The sequence below is a fragment of the Heptranchias perlo genome, chromosome 20 (genome assembly GCF_035084215.1).
Source record: "Heptranchias perlo isolate sHepPer1 chromosome 20, sHepPer1.hap1, whole genome shotgun sequence".
Classification (NCBI taxonomy): domain Eukaryota; kingdom Metazoa; phylum Chordata; class Chondrichthyes; order Hexanchiformes; family Hexanchidae; genus Heptranchias; species Heptranchias perlo.
Window position 1 is genome coordinate 39,727,263 of NC_090344.1, and position 14,880 is coordinate 39,742,142.

A 14,880-nucleotide genomic window follows, 5' to 3' on the forward strand; every position below is an offset into this window, starting at 1 on the left:
TTCAGAAAATAAATGTCATTGGTTTCATACATTTCTTCACATTTAATACGAAACACCAAGAAATAGAAATGTTATTTTAAAAGTTAAGAACATTCAGTGTTCAGTAATACTGAAACAGAAATGTTATATTAATGTATAAAAACTTGCACTGTATGTATTAGCTTAAACGTATGTGGTTATATCATGCTACATATGAATTATCAATGAACTACAACCGTCATAATACAATAACTAAAACAGATTTACAGAATGAAAAACTTTTACTTCTGCAGCACCCTTAAAGCAGCATAAGGCCCCAAGGCACTTTACAAAAGGGGAAGGGGGAATAATGGACACAGAGCAGGAGATGGGAATGGAGTTAGAGGAAGTGACTGAAGGAGTGATGAAGGGGTAGGCTTTAAGAAGGCTGTTGAAGGTGGGGAGGGAAGAGGCAAGGTGGAGGGTGAATTAAGTGGCTGCTAGAGTGCAGGGCCACGATAACTGAAGACTGGAGCAGGAAAAGGGCTCATCAAATCGAGTCTAAAGGGCGGAGGCTGCTAGCTGGGAAGCAGGGCTGGAGGAGGTTGCAGAGGTAAGGTGGGGAGAGGGAATGAATAGGAAACTGGTGGAAAAAGTTTGAAATTAATGAGCAGTGGGGCACGGAGAGTCAGTGGAAGTCAGGAAGGGCAGGGGTGATTGGTGAACGGGATTTAGTACGAATAAGAAGTGGGTGGCAAAGTGTGCAACCCATATTTAAATCATCTAAGAGGGAGCACGTTTGTAATTTTGTTTGTCGAATGTCTGTGCTGGCTCTTTGAAAGAGCTATCCAATTAGTCCCACTCCCCTTTCTCTTTCCTGATAGCCCTGCAAATTTTTCCACTTCAAGTATCTATCCAAATCCCTTTTGCAAGTATTTATCCAAATCCCTTTTGAAAGTATTTATTGAATCTGCTTCCACCGCTCTTTCAGAGGCAGTGCATTCCAGATCATAACAATTCACTGCATAAAAATTATTTTCCTCAAGTCGCCTCTGGCTCTTTTGCCAATCACCTGAAATCTGTGTCCTCTGGTTACCAGCCCTTCTGCCACTGGAAACAGTATCTCCTTATTTACTCTATCAAAACCTTTCATGATTTTGAACACCTCTATCAAATCTCCCCTTAACCTTCTCTGCTCTAAGGAGAACAACCCCAAATTCTTACCATGTATAAGATAAAGGCATGCAGGCTTCAGACTGTTTATAGGCCTTGCTCTCTTGCATAAGTGTTGATATTCATTAAAGAATTGGAATATACATGTGATTAACAGCATGCTGACAATTAGATAGACTGCTTAGCTGCAATTGTTACAGATACCAACTCAAAGCAAGCAGTTACAGTACCTCTAATTATTTTGCTCAGCTCTAGCTAGGGGCTTCAGTGTGTTACAAGGAAGCTTGCTTTTAGCTGACTTGCCAAAAAATTACTTGAGTACTATTTTAAGCATTTAAATGGCTGGAGCCAGGCTTATTTATGCTCTACATAGCCTACAGATTTTACCTCATTAACTTCTGCGGGAAGGAATTAGCTTTGTGGAAGAAAGCATTTGAGTCCCACACGTTATAAGATGATTTGTAAAATGAACGCTTTGTAATCAATTCTATGTCGATGGTCAGTTTTTTAAGAGACCCTGAAAAGGGTTTGAAAAGGAATGACTATTCGATTGGAAATGCTCCCGGAGATAAGTCAGACATAATTGTATAATCTGAAATATTCTGTATTTCAGCTAAAAAAAAGACTACCCCTCCCCCCCCCACTTCCCCCCTCTCCCCCCACTTCCCCCCTCCCCCCCTACTTCCCCCCTCCCTCAGCTTTCTCTCCTTTGCCTCCCTCTTTTTCTTACAGCAGAGCCTCAGCCAGCAGTTCAGTTCCACGGATGTCCACAAGACTCCAAAGCATCAACCCATTCATTTATTAACCTAGATGTGGAGATGCCGGTGATGGACTGGGGTTGACAATTGTAAACAATTTTACAACACCAAGTTATAGTCCAGCAATTTTATTTTAAATTCACAAGCTTTCGGAGGCTTCCCCCTTCGTCAGGTGAACGATCATTTCACATCGTTCACCTGACGAAGGGGGAAGCCTCCGAAAGCTTGTGAATTTAAAATAAAATTGCTGGACTATAACTTGGTGTTGTAAAATTGTTTACATTTATTAACCTAGGTAGTGATTGATGGCTGGCAATTCCATATGGGTTCGAATGCTGTAGAATAACGGATACCTGTAAGTGAGTTACAGGCTGGAATCTAATTGAGGGGTTTAGATGGTTTATATATAGAATAACGGATACCCGTAAGTGAGTTACAGGCTGGAATCCAATTGGGGGGTTCAGATGATTTATATATAGAATAATGGATAACTGGGCGTGAGTTACAGGCTGGAATCCAATTGAGGGGTTTAGATGGTTTATATATAGAATAATGGATAACTGGGAGTGAGTTCCAGGCTGGAAGCCAATTGAGGGGTTTGGATGGTTTATATATACAATAATGGATACTTGGGAGTGAGTTACAGGCTGGAATCTAACCAAGGGGTTCGGATGGTTTATATATAGAATAATGGATATCTGGGAGTGAGTTACAGGCTGGAATCTAATCGAGGGGTTCAGATGGTTTATATATAGAATAATGTGGACAAAGTGTATGAATGGGACCCGGTGATACATGACAGGCACTGCATTGTCACCAAATCACTGATAATAGCAGTGAATATGAGAATTCACAGTTTTGTAAAATATGAAATTGCATAAACTTACCGCATAAATTTACATGCAGTGATATTTTTTAATATGTGACAGGAAAAGCCAATTTTGAAAGGTGCAAGGGGCAGTCTGATACCGTCACTGTCATTCCTTCCATAATACCTTTTGCAGGTTGAGTTGAATATTAATCAGAGAGCATTTGATGGCACGATCTGGAGGCTGAGAGCATTATATGAGTGAATTTTAATATTGATGGAACAATTACAGGATGTTAAACTGAAGGAATTTGAATATATTAGAGGATTAAGTACTGTACATTTTAAAGAAAAGAATCTTGCATTTATGTAACACTTTATTATGGCTCTCAGAAATGTTTCAGAGTGACTTACACAATGAATTACTTTTGGAGTGCAGTGATTTTTATTATGCAGCTAAATTTGGCAGCTATTTTGTGCACAGCAAAACCCCATAAACAGCAATGAAGTGGCTGGTCAATTGATCTCTTTTTGTGATGGTATTGGTTGAATTGGTGATGTTTTCCAGAACACTGGGAGTGCTCCCTGTTCTTTGTATCGTGCCGGGGGATTTTTAACATCCACCTGAATCTGGAGCAGGCAGACTTAGTTTAATATCTCACCTGAAGGGCAACACGTGCCATTTTAAACAGAGAATCTTGCAACTTTTACATTATGATATCACATAGTGCTTTAAAGTATAATTTTTCATTCTTCAGCTTAATACATCCAATGTTTCTTAATACTACAGACAACTATGCTTGGAACAACATCCCATTCCTGCACTTCAACTTAGATTGGGCATTGAACGAGTAAGTCAATATTATACCACACTCCTTCTGTGTTAGGTAGAGCAAACTGAAATAGTAGGAATCTGCAATAGAGAAGCAACAAAGCCATTCTTTTAATAATGTGTTGCGCAGTTTAATTTCCTCTGGTAGAGCGTTTCTTAACATTCTCTCATAAAATTTATTTCTGTCCTAAAAGAGTCAGAGACTGCGTTAAAACAGCACACAATTCCACTTGCATAGATCAAGCAGTGTGTGCTCCCAGAGGAAATTAGATCCTCTCATTAATAGTATAGAAACCTACCTGTTTGGCTATGCTTTTGGTCACCTGCCCTAATATCTCCTTATGTGGCTTGGTGTCAAATTTTGTTTGATAATCGCTCCTGTGAAGTGCCTTGGGATGTTTTACTACATTAAAGGCGCGATATAAATGCAAGTTATTGTGATGTCTACAGAGCAACTTACACAGATCTGTGAGTTCCATTTTCAACCTTTGTGATACTAGCACACTTTTGTTCTGGTGTGACAGTGGAACTAAGCACATTTCAGCTTTTTAATGAATGGATGTCAGGACAGATAAAAAGTGTACATGTACAGAATAGATGGAAGTGATTGATCTTGATCCATCTTGCCTCTGCAATCATCTGCAGCTCTCTGTTCCACCGCACACCCTCTGCTTTTCTGACTTTGGATTACTGCTGGTCACAGTGTGTGACCCTCCCCTCACTTGTTGATGGCAGAACCTTCAGCCACCAGAGCCCTACCCTCTGGACCCCTCACACTATACCCCAGCCCTCTCTTCCCTCTTTCATAAATGTCCTCAAATCCTTCTGCTTTACTTGCTTCTGTAGTCATCTTCTGGAACTTCTCTCCCACTTCCTGCTCAGCATCTCCAATCTCTTGGAAAGCACTTTGGGATGTTTGTTACTTGAGAGATGCTGCATAAGTGTAAGGGACTTAGGTGGTATTTTGAACGGCAGGATTGCAGCTGAAGAGTTCCCTGTTATTGCAAACAGGAGAAGAGATTATTTTGGTTGGAATCACTCACACCCACCCATTCATTGGGGTAGATCTTGACTTTAGGTAGACTTCAATGGAAATGAAAATGGGAAGAGATGTGAGATGGCCTGCTGACTCTCTATCACCCGTTTTACTCTATAGCACAAAGTCAAGATCTACCCCATTATATTTAAGAAACTTGTGTTACTTACAACATTGCTGAAGGGTTGTGCAAGACTGCATTTAACTTGGAAAGTGGATTAATTGAAAATAACAGTGCAGTAGGAATTATATGCATAATATTGCTGTGCATATTCTGAAGTTTTAAATAAGTGAGACAAGTTGAAGGAATCTGGATACTGTGACTTCAGGGATGAAAGTGGTCTGATGAGAGGGAAGTCACGTTGATCATGATTAATGCAAAAAGTTTTTTCTCACCATATTGTAATGCAAGATATCTTGAAAGCTAAAAGTATTTCCAAGCCCTCATTTTTATTTCTAGTGTTCTTCACTTTCCTCTCTTCCTTAAACCGGTTACAGCTCCATGGGTACCGGTGGCCCTTTGGTATCACGCCCAAGTGTCCACTCTTCATCGATGAGCTAGGGTAATGAAGGTGACACAACCATGAGCGTGTCAGAGCCGAGCCCAATCCTGCTCTCACTCACCATCCACTCTTTCTAGCATGGGTCACTGGGGTGCCATCAGCAGCAGGAACTCTGACTGATTTTTAGTCTAACAGCACTGCACCCTGCCTGTGATCAGCGAACGCAGCAGTGATGAAACCTGCAGTCTTTCCCATCTGTATGGCTCAGCACCATACTGAATAGTGCAGTTACTAACTGAGCAATCTTTTTTTTCTCATTCTCAGAATGTGGGCCTCGCTGGCAGGGCCAGCATTTATTGCCCATTCCTAGTTGCCCCTTGAGAAGGTTGTGCTGGGCGTTCTTCTTGAACCACTGCAGTCCGTGTGGTGAAGGTGCTCGCACAGTACCATTAGTTAGGGAGTCCCAGGATTTTGACCCAGCGACAACGAAGGAACGGCCAATATATTTCCAAGTCGGGATGGTGTGTGACTTGGAGGGGAACGTGCAGGTGGTGTTGTTCCCATGTGCCTGCTGCCCTTGTCCTTCTCGGTAGTGGAGGTCGCGGGTTTGGGAGGTGCTGCCGAAGAAGACTTGGTGAGTTGCTGCAGTGCATCCTGTAGATAGTGCACACTGAAGTCACGGTGCGCTGGTGGTGGAGGGAGTGAATGTTTAAGCTGTTGGATGGTGGGCCGATCAAACAGCTGAATTTCACTCATATTAGTATTTGATTGTTTCAAATAGAAATTGAAAATGTTAATTGCTTTGCAGGGTTGGATGCTGGTTAATATTCTTCACATCAGACCCTCCTGTCAGATGCGAATTATGTTCACATCAAAAATTTTTACATATCTCTCCTTGTAATTCTATTAGTGAGCATTAAATGTAGGTCAGGGTTATGTCCTTTTATCGAGTCGTTGGTAATATCGTTTGGTTATATTACCTTGTTTATTGCTAATAACATTACAAGCCTGGCGTTTCAGTTCATCGAAACCCAGTAAGAAATCTTGACAAATAAAATCACTGCTAACATCTCAGCCTTCCGATGAGATGTTTAACTGAGGCCTCGTCTGCCTATTCCGATGGTTTAGATAAAGAAAAAAGACATGCATTTCTATCGCGCTTTTCACGATCTCAGGATGTCCCAAAGTGCTTCACAGTCAATGAAGTACTGTCATTGTTGTAATGTAGGAAACAGGGCAGCCAATATTGCGCACAGCAAGGTCCCACAAACAGCAATGTGATAATGACTGGTAATCTGTTGTAGTGATGTTAGTTGAGGGATAAATATTGGCCAGGACACTGGTGGGAACTCCCCTGCTCTTCTATTGAAATAGTGCCATGGGATCTTCCTACATCCACATGAGAGGGCAGACAGGGCCTCGGTTTAATATTTCACCTGAAAGGTAGCACCTCCGACCGTGCAGCACTCCCTAGATTACGTGCTCAAGTCTCTGAAGTGGGACCTGAACCGAGAGTGCTACCACTGAGCCACAGCAGATACTGTGGACATTAAAGGTGCTGTGACACTATTCAAAGGACAACAGGAAGTTCACCCAGTGTCCCGGACAACATTCCTCCTTCACCAACACTGCCAAAAACTGATTGACTGGTTATTCATCCTGCTAAAAGGGTTGTTGTGTTTTTCTACATAATAACGGTCACTGCACTTCAAAGTAACTAATAGTATGAGAAATACTTAAATGGTTTATTTTCCTTTCCTTCCTTCTTTCCTTCCTTTTTCCCCTCTACCATCTTACCTTTTTTTTCCTTTCCATGGGCCCAACATTCCTGATTTTGCTTATTTAATCAAAAGCTAGATGTGAGTAAAAAATGGTGCAATGTGTATATAAAGTGCTGGTGGATTCTACACCCATGTTTAACATTGCTCTGAGCAGCTCTACACTTCCTAAAAAGGCAGGTGGGGATCATTGCACGTGTCACACATTAGGCTAGTCAAACTGCATTGCCAGTATAATTTGAAGCACAATTTAAACAGTACTCTGCAGTTTGTGTCTTTAGACCATGGCTATGTAGTGATAAATGTAGCATGGCTCAGATTTACGGTTACTCACTAATTACAACATAAAGTACATCAGAGATCAAGTGGGATGCCCACATATTTCTTCTGTATCCATTTAACGTTCTGTCAGAGCAATGCATATGGGCTAAAACTAATAGATTTATTTGCAAGTTGAGTAATTCAAAGAAGCAATGAGATACCGAGCAGACAATACGAAAACACAATGAAAGTAGAATCAATTCAGAAGGGTTTGAAATATTTTTTTTTAGAATTTTTTTTGAACTTGAACGTGGTGAAAGGGGAGACTTTCCTGGGTTGACGCCCAGGCACAGTGGATTGTCTGTGCACAGTAAAGGAACCCACTTGATTTTCCTCTTTTAATTCAAATAGAAAGAAATTTGGGGAGGTTCCTTTACAGGCATGTTCTTCGGACCGCCCGATTTTCTGATATTGAGTGCACTCAGCTGATCCAGTGCAGACTCAGGAAAATCTCTCCTGAAAAGTTTGCTTTGATCACGTGGTTTGTGTGGCTGGAACTACTGTATGTCTTCGAGGACTCATGCAGATGAAAGCAATGGTGTTTTCACAAGTGTCAACTTGTATAATTCTTATGCTGTATAACCTGAATGCTTTAACTTTTATCTGAAAGCTGCGTGCAGTAATTTTTTTTTAGTACTGATGCAGTCACCCTTATTCATGAAGAATAAAAACATCATCTCCATTTTTTTTTAAAAAAAGCAAAATCCATTATGTGTGAGAATTGCTTTCCTAGTTATTGATTTAATTTGAGATTGAGCTTGTCTCTACAGAAAATCAAACATCATGGGATCCCATTTGCGTTTACACTGGAATTCTTTCTACATGTCGGACTTTGTGGATAAATTGGGATTTTGTCTCTCTTTAGTGAGACATTATCCACAGCAATATTTTGCTCCATGTTTGAATCTCTCCAAGGCGGCTTCTGTTCTGGTGGTGGTGGCGATCGGGGGGATCAAGGTCATAAGCTGGAGGGGTCGAGTTTATGATCGTTGAGGGTGGTGGTGGGGTGGCGACCAGCGTGCGATGGCCAAATGCGGCCTGCATGGTTTGAATGTGGTCTCGGGAGGAGCTTCCTGCCTCCTATATTGGAGGCTGAGGTGCCTGTTTAGCGCCCGGAAAATGGGCTCGTGCTATCAACTTCTCGACCATTGTTTTTGGCCGCCACCACAAATTCCGTAACCTCAACCTCGATTCTGCCACCTTCCCCAGCAATTGTCTCGTGCTGAACCGGACTATTCGCAGTTTTGGTGTCCGACTCGACCCTGAGTTGAGCTTCTAAACTTATATCCTCTTTATCACAAAGACTTATTACTTCCACTTCCAAACATCGCACACCTCTGCCTCAGCCCATCTGCCACTGAAACCCTCAACTGTGCCTTTGTCACCACCAGACTTGACTATTCCAATGCTCTCCTGGTTGGCCTCCCATTCTCCGTTCTCTGTAATCTTCAGCTCAACTGGCTGTATCTTATCCCACACCAGGTCGCGCTCACCCATCATCCCTGTCCGTTCTGATCTACCTCGGCTCCCGGTCCCCCAACACTTCCAATTTAAAATTCTCATCCTCGCTCCTCCCTGTGTCTGTAATCTACTTCAGCCCTAAAACCCCCGGCCTGTACTCTCCATTTGTCTGACTCTGGCCCCTTGTGCATTCCCCCCCACCCCCCTCACCCCACGATTAGAAACCGTGCCTTCAGCCGTCTAAGCCCCATGCTCTGCAATTCCCTGAACCTGCTCATCCCCCTTTCTTAAGATCCTTCTTAGCACCTACCTCTTTGACAAAGCTTTTAGCCACCCCTTCTAATAGGCCCTTCTTTGGCTTGCCATCAATTATGGTCTAATTACCTGCTGTAAAGTGCCTTGCGATGTTTTTCCAAGTGAAAGGTTCCATATAATGCAAGTTGTTGTTGCTGTTATTGTTCTTGTTGCAATTGGAGCTGAGGCTCCTCGCAGCAGTTTGAGTCTAGTTGTCCAGTACTGTAAAATGGAAATACATTAATTCAGGACATTTATAATGGCTTCCTTTCAAGTCCACCAATTATCTTTGACAACTATAAAATTTGTAATTAATCTTTTGCAAGACCTTTTATCCTTCTCAAAGAGACAAATGCTGTCTCCTGATAGTCCAGGTAATGTACTCATTAGCCCTCAGCTTATTGAAGCCCATTCAGATTCAAATAGAAGTTTTAAAAGGTTTAAGTCGGATATTTGATTGTCAATGTGTAACTGGCATGTCCTTAGCACTTATCACAAGGGCTGCTGAATTCATTAAGTTCTCTGTAAATGAGTGCTCAAACCTTCTAATGAAGCAAATATTTTATGGCATGACTGATATGAATCATTCCATATAAAAACCAGAACAATATTTCAATTCCCAGTCTGTTGTGTTAACTGATTGGTGTTCAGGATGATAGAGTTGGCCTTTTTTTAAATGATTAATTCTCGGGATATGGCATCGCTGGCAAGGCTGGCATTTATTGCCCATCCCTAGTTGCCTTTAGGAAGGTAATGATACAACTGAGTGACTTGCTAGGCTACTTTAGAGGGCAGTTAAGAACTGGGGTCACATATATGCCAGACCGGGTAAGGATGGCAGGTTTGCTTCCTTAAAGGACATTAGTGAGCCAGTTGGGTTTTCATGACAATCCAACAGCTTCATGGTTACTTTTGCTGATACCAGCTTTTCATTTGCTGTTTTTTCTTCAAACTGAATTCAAATGATCAAACTGCCATGGTGGGATTTGAACTCATGTCCTCTAGATTATTAGTGCAGGTCCTCTGGATTATTAGCCCAGTAACATAACCACTGCTCTACTGTACAGGCTTCAGCTCCTAATTGCTATTCACGGACCCATGCTGGAAAGTGCATGTGTGGGAACATTTTGTGAGAACAGGATTGTGGTTCAACTGTGATTTGCCCCTGATTGAATGGCCTGATGCCACTAACAGTTGAGGCTTAAAAGCTGGTCATTTGGATGAAGTACTTACTACAAGGGGCCAGTACCTGGAACCATACCCCAAAGCATACAACACCTTTAGGAGAAGAAGAAATTGATGGGAGAGAGAAACTGGGTAATAGACATAAAGAAATGTTGTTCATTAACTCCACATTTAGCTCAATTTCTTATTAGCTTTTATATAGGGTATCAGCTTGGCTTGTTTGGCTCAGAAGGTTAAGGGTTCAAACTCCATTCGAGGACTTGGGTAGAAAATCTCGAATGATACTCCAGTACAATACTGAGGCATCGTCAGACGTGCTATCCTTTGAATAAGATCTTAGACTGGTGGTTTGGATGGAGGTTAAAGATCCCATGGCATTCTTTGATGAGGAACAGGGAGTTCTCCTGATATTTTAGCCAACAGGCCTCCCTCAACTGACATCGCCAAAAACATTGTGGGCGATGTCGTCCTTTAAGGTGAGATGAGGCCCCATCTACCTGTTCTGCTGGCTTCGATCCCATGGCACTATTTAAAGAAGAATAGAAACATCACTGATGTCTTGGCCAACATTCCCCCCTCAACTAACACTGCTAAAAATAAATTAACAAACCATTCATCTCATTGCTGATGGTGGGATTTTGCTGTGTGTAAAATGGTTTTTGTCTTTACAACAGTCACACATTTCAAAGTGATTCATTACTTTAAGATGCTTCTGAGAGATGTAATTAGGTGCTATATAAATGCAGGTCTTTCTTTTCTTTCTTATGAAACTTAAAAACCTGAAGATATATTTCTTGTTGTAAACATTTATCCTGAAAACAATGGCTATTTTGTATATTTTTGTGGCTTAATTTTGAATTCATGTTCATAGAATCATAGAAGGAGCACAGAAGGAGGCCATTCGGCTCATCGTGCCTGTGCTGGCTCTTTGAAAGAGCTGTCCAGTATAGTCCCACACCCCAGCTTTTTCCCCATAACCCTGCAAATTAGTCCTCTTCAAGTACATGTCCAATTGCCTTTTGAAACATGGATGTCCAGTCCCTCGACACCTCCAACCCCCACCACAATGGCCTGTGGATCCTCCGCTTCTTCCTTGAACGGAGGCCCAACCAGTCCCCATCCACCACCACCCTCCTCCGCCTGGCTAAACTTGTTCTTACATTGAACAACTTCTCCTTTGACTCCACTCACTTCCTCCAAATAAAAGGTGTCGCTATGGGAACCCATATGGGTCCCAGCTATGCCTGCCTTTTTGTGGGATACGCGGAACATTCCTTGTTCCATTCGTACTCAGGTCCCCTCCCTCATCTCTTTTTCCATCATATTGATGACTATATTGGTGCCGTATCCTGCTCTCACCCCGAACTGGAAAATGTCATCAACTTTGCTTCCAATTTCCACCCTTCCCTTGCCTTCAGGTGGTCCATCTCCGATTCCTCCCTTCCCTTCCTCGAGTTCTCTATCTCCATTTCTGGGGATAGGCTGTGAACCAATATCTATTATAAGCCTACCGAACTCCCACAGCTACCTTGATTACACTTCCTCCCACCCCGCTTCCTCAAAGGACTCTATTCCCTTCTCCCAGTTTCTCCGTCTCCATCGCATCTGTTCTGACGTTACCATCTTCTGCTCCAATGCTTCCGATGTCTTCCTTTTTCCTCAACCAATGATTCCCCTCCACTGTAGTTGACAGCGCTCTTGACTGTGTCAGTCCTATTTCCCGCATTTCTGCCCTAGCCCCTTCCCGTCCCTCCCAGGATGATAGGGTCCCTCTTGTCCTCACCTTCCACCCCACCAGCCTCCAGATTCAACATATCATCTCCACCATTTCCGCCACCTCCGGCGCGAACCCACCACCAAACACATCTTCCCCTCCTCTCCCCTTTCAGCATTCCGAAGGGACCGTTCCCTCCCTGACACCCTAGTCCACTTTTCCATCAACCCCAATACCCACTCTCCTCCCCACGGCACCTTCCCGTGCGAGTGCAGAAGATGCAACACCTGCCCCTTCACTGCATCCCCTCCCACCGTCCAGGGCCCCAAACACTCCTTCTAGGTGAAACAGCGATTTACTTGTACTTCTTTCAATTTAGTATACTGTATCCGCTGCTCACAATGCGGTCTCCTCTACACTGGGGAGACCAAATGCAGTCTGGGTGATCGCTTTGCTGAACACTTCCGCTCTGTCCGCAAGTGTGACCCTGACCTGCCGGTCGCTTGCCATTTTAGATCTCCTTCCCATTCCTGCTCTGACCTCTCTGTCCTCAGCCTCTTACACTGTTCCAATGAAGCTCAACATAAGCTCGAGGAACAGCACCTCATCTTTCATTTAGGCACTTTACAACCTTCTGGACTCAACATTGATTTCATTAACTTCAGATCATAACCACTGCTCCCATTTTTTCGGTCTGCTAGTGCTGGTAATGGTTCTGCTGCTGCCATTTACAGCTACTCCTGATCAATCTTTTGTTTCTTAACCTGCCCCATTACCACCTTCCTTGCCTTGCACCATCATCCCTTTTGTCATTTAATCACCCCTGCCCTCTACCTTATCACAGATCTTCCCGTTTGATCTTTCCTCCCCACCCCTCCCTCCCCCCCCCCCTTTCCCTGGCTCTGTAATTGCTCAAAAACTTTAACTCTTTTAACATCTTCCAGTTCTGACAAAAGGTCTTCGACCTGAAACATTGGGGGTGATTTTAGGAGGCAAATGCGGACGCGTTTGGGGTAGGGGGGCTCCGAAAATCGGGCAAATCCCTTTCGGGTTCAGAAGTCGGCTTCAACCCGCCGGCTTCTGAGTTTCCCAGGGAACCACCTGTGTGCGCGCGGGTGACCCGCTAATGGAAGTCCCGCCGGCAATTAAAGCCAGCGGGATGATTGTAATAGAGCCAAATGTACCTCACTGAGGTATTTAAGGCACATTACCTGTGACAGATGAAGGGATTAGAAAGATTTTTAACTTACCTGGGCTGCTTGCCCGCCGGATCACGGAAAAAGAAACTAAATAAATTAAATAAAAAAACATGCAATGAAGTGAAAACACTAAATGCACCTACCTTTGAAACCTGCTCCGATGTCCGATGTCTCCCACTCCGATGTCCCCCTCTTCACCCTCCTGGACACAATGTCCCCTGATCTCACCCTCCCGATCTTCCCCTGTTCTCCCCCTCTTCACTCTCCCGATGTCCCCCCCAATGTCCCCCCGATCTTACCCTCCCGAACTTCCTCTCTCCCCCCCCCGATCTTCCCTTCTCCCCCCCAGATCTTCCCCTACCCCCCCAGATCTTCCCCTCCCCCCCGATCTTCCCCCTCCCCCCCCCCCCGGTCTTCCAGTCCAGCGCCGAATCTTCCATTCTCCCCCCCCCACCCGTCTTCAGTCCAGCGCCGGATGATGTCTGGTTCTCTCTCTTTCTCGCCCCCCCACCCCCCCACCCCCCGGCGTTGCAGCTCCTGACGGCAGCCAGCCTGTCAATCAGGTCAGCTGCCGGGCGCGAAGAGGACGTTAACTATTATAAATCAAAGTGCGATCACATCGGAAACGGTAAGTTTGATTCATGCGGGTTTGCCACTCGCCCAATCGCCCCCCCCGCGCCCACTGCTGCCATCCCACCTCCCTGCGAATATCGGCGCCATTAACTCTGTTTCTTTCTCCACAGATGCTGCCTGACTTGCTGAGCTTCTCCAGCATTTTCTGTTTTTATTTCAGATTTCCAGCATCTGCAGGACTTTGCTTTTGCCTTTTGAAAGTTCTTTCAAGTTCTTTCTTAATATTGCCTCAGAAAGATAATATAGCATTGTATGATGGTGATTGAAACTGTCTCAAGGGTTAAGCCTAGCAATGATAATTTGTTCTCATGTTGACCATTGTAATCGGCTGTGATGATGTGTCTGAATTTCTACTGAAGTGTATAATCAAAGACATGCTTTGGTATGCAAATAGCTGCTTGCAAAAGAAGATTGATCTTGGGTAAGTGATTGTGACATTCAGGCATTATAATTTGAAAATGCCACATTTGTCACTTGTCTTCATCTGAAATGTTTCCACGTGGTTCAGATGGAAGAAAGCTGAAAATTTCATTTTTGAATAACCGAGAGGAAAAATGCAATTTTTTTTCAACTAACTTCTTTGTAACTCAACGAAGCGTGCTTTGAATTGAGATTGTTTTGGTTCAATATTTGACGTGTTGACTCTTGGCCACATAGTTATGACTCGGCTGCAAATGTCATTGTTTGTGACCTGTGTCTCGTTAAAAAAAGAAAATGACCATCAAATTTCAACATTGAGAGTTGGTGTGCATTTGTGATTGGTGTTTTGAAAATCTACAACAGGAGGACTAACTACAAACAGAGGAACATAGGAAGCTAGGAACTACAACTGAAAATAGATTACAAGCAAGACTTTGAAGGTGAATCAATCACCACATCACAGTGATAGTGATTAACAGACAAGATAATCATTGCCAGTTCACAACAGGAGGCAATGTTCAAGAGACTCCTCCCCCTAACGACCTGCTATTTTGAGAATTGCAACAGTTAATGAAGACCCAAGATTCAAACCTCCTGAGCCAATTGTTTTTCATATGCCTTTTCGTTTAAGGGGCAGTGTCATCATCTGAAGCGTTTGTCAATTTGTTGTTGGTGGGGCAGGGAGAGGACGTTTTCTTCCAATATCCCCAAGTGTTGATGACTGTTGTTATTTTCAATTCTTGTCACCATCTTTGAGTTATGATCGGAGGTGTATTGCTCAATACTAGGAAATGGTACTGGCTGAAC

General features: G+C 43.4%; 1 long non-coding RNA gene across 1 annotated transcript in view; it reads left to right on the forward strand.

Annotated features, from left to right (window-relative positions):
• LOC137336129 (uncharacterized) overlaps positions 1 to 14,667 on the forward strand; it is a 196,962-nt gene extending 182,295 nt beyond the window's left edge. The window contains exon 4 of the long non-coding RNA XR_010966579.1: positions 14,437 to 14,667. This is a non-coding gene — a long non-coding RNA (uncharacterized lncRNA). The remainder of the gene's footprint in view (positions 1 to 14,436) is intronic.
• The last annotated feature ends 213 nt before the right edge of the window (positions 14,668 to 14,880 follow it).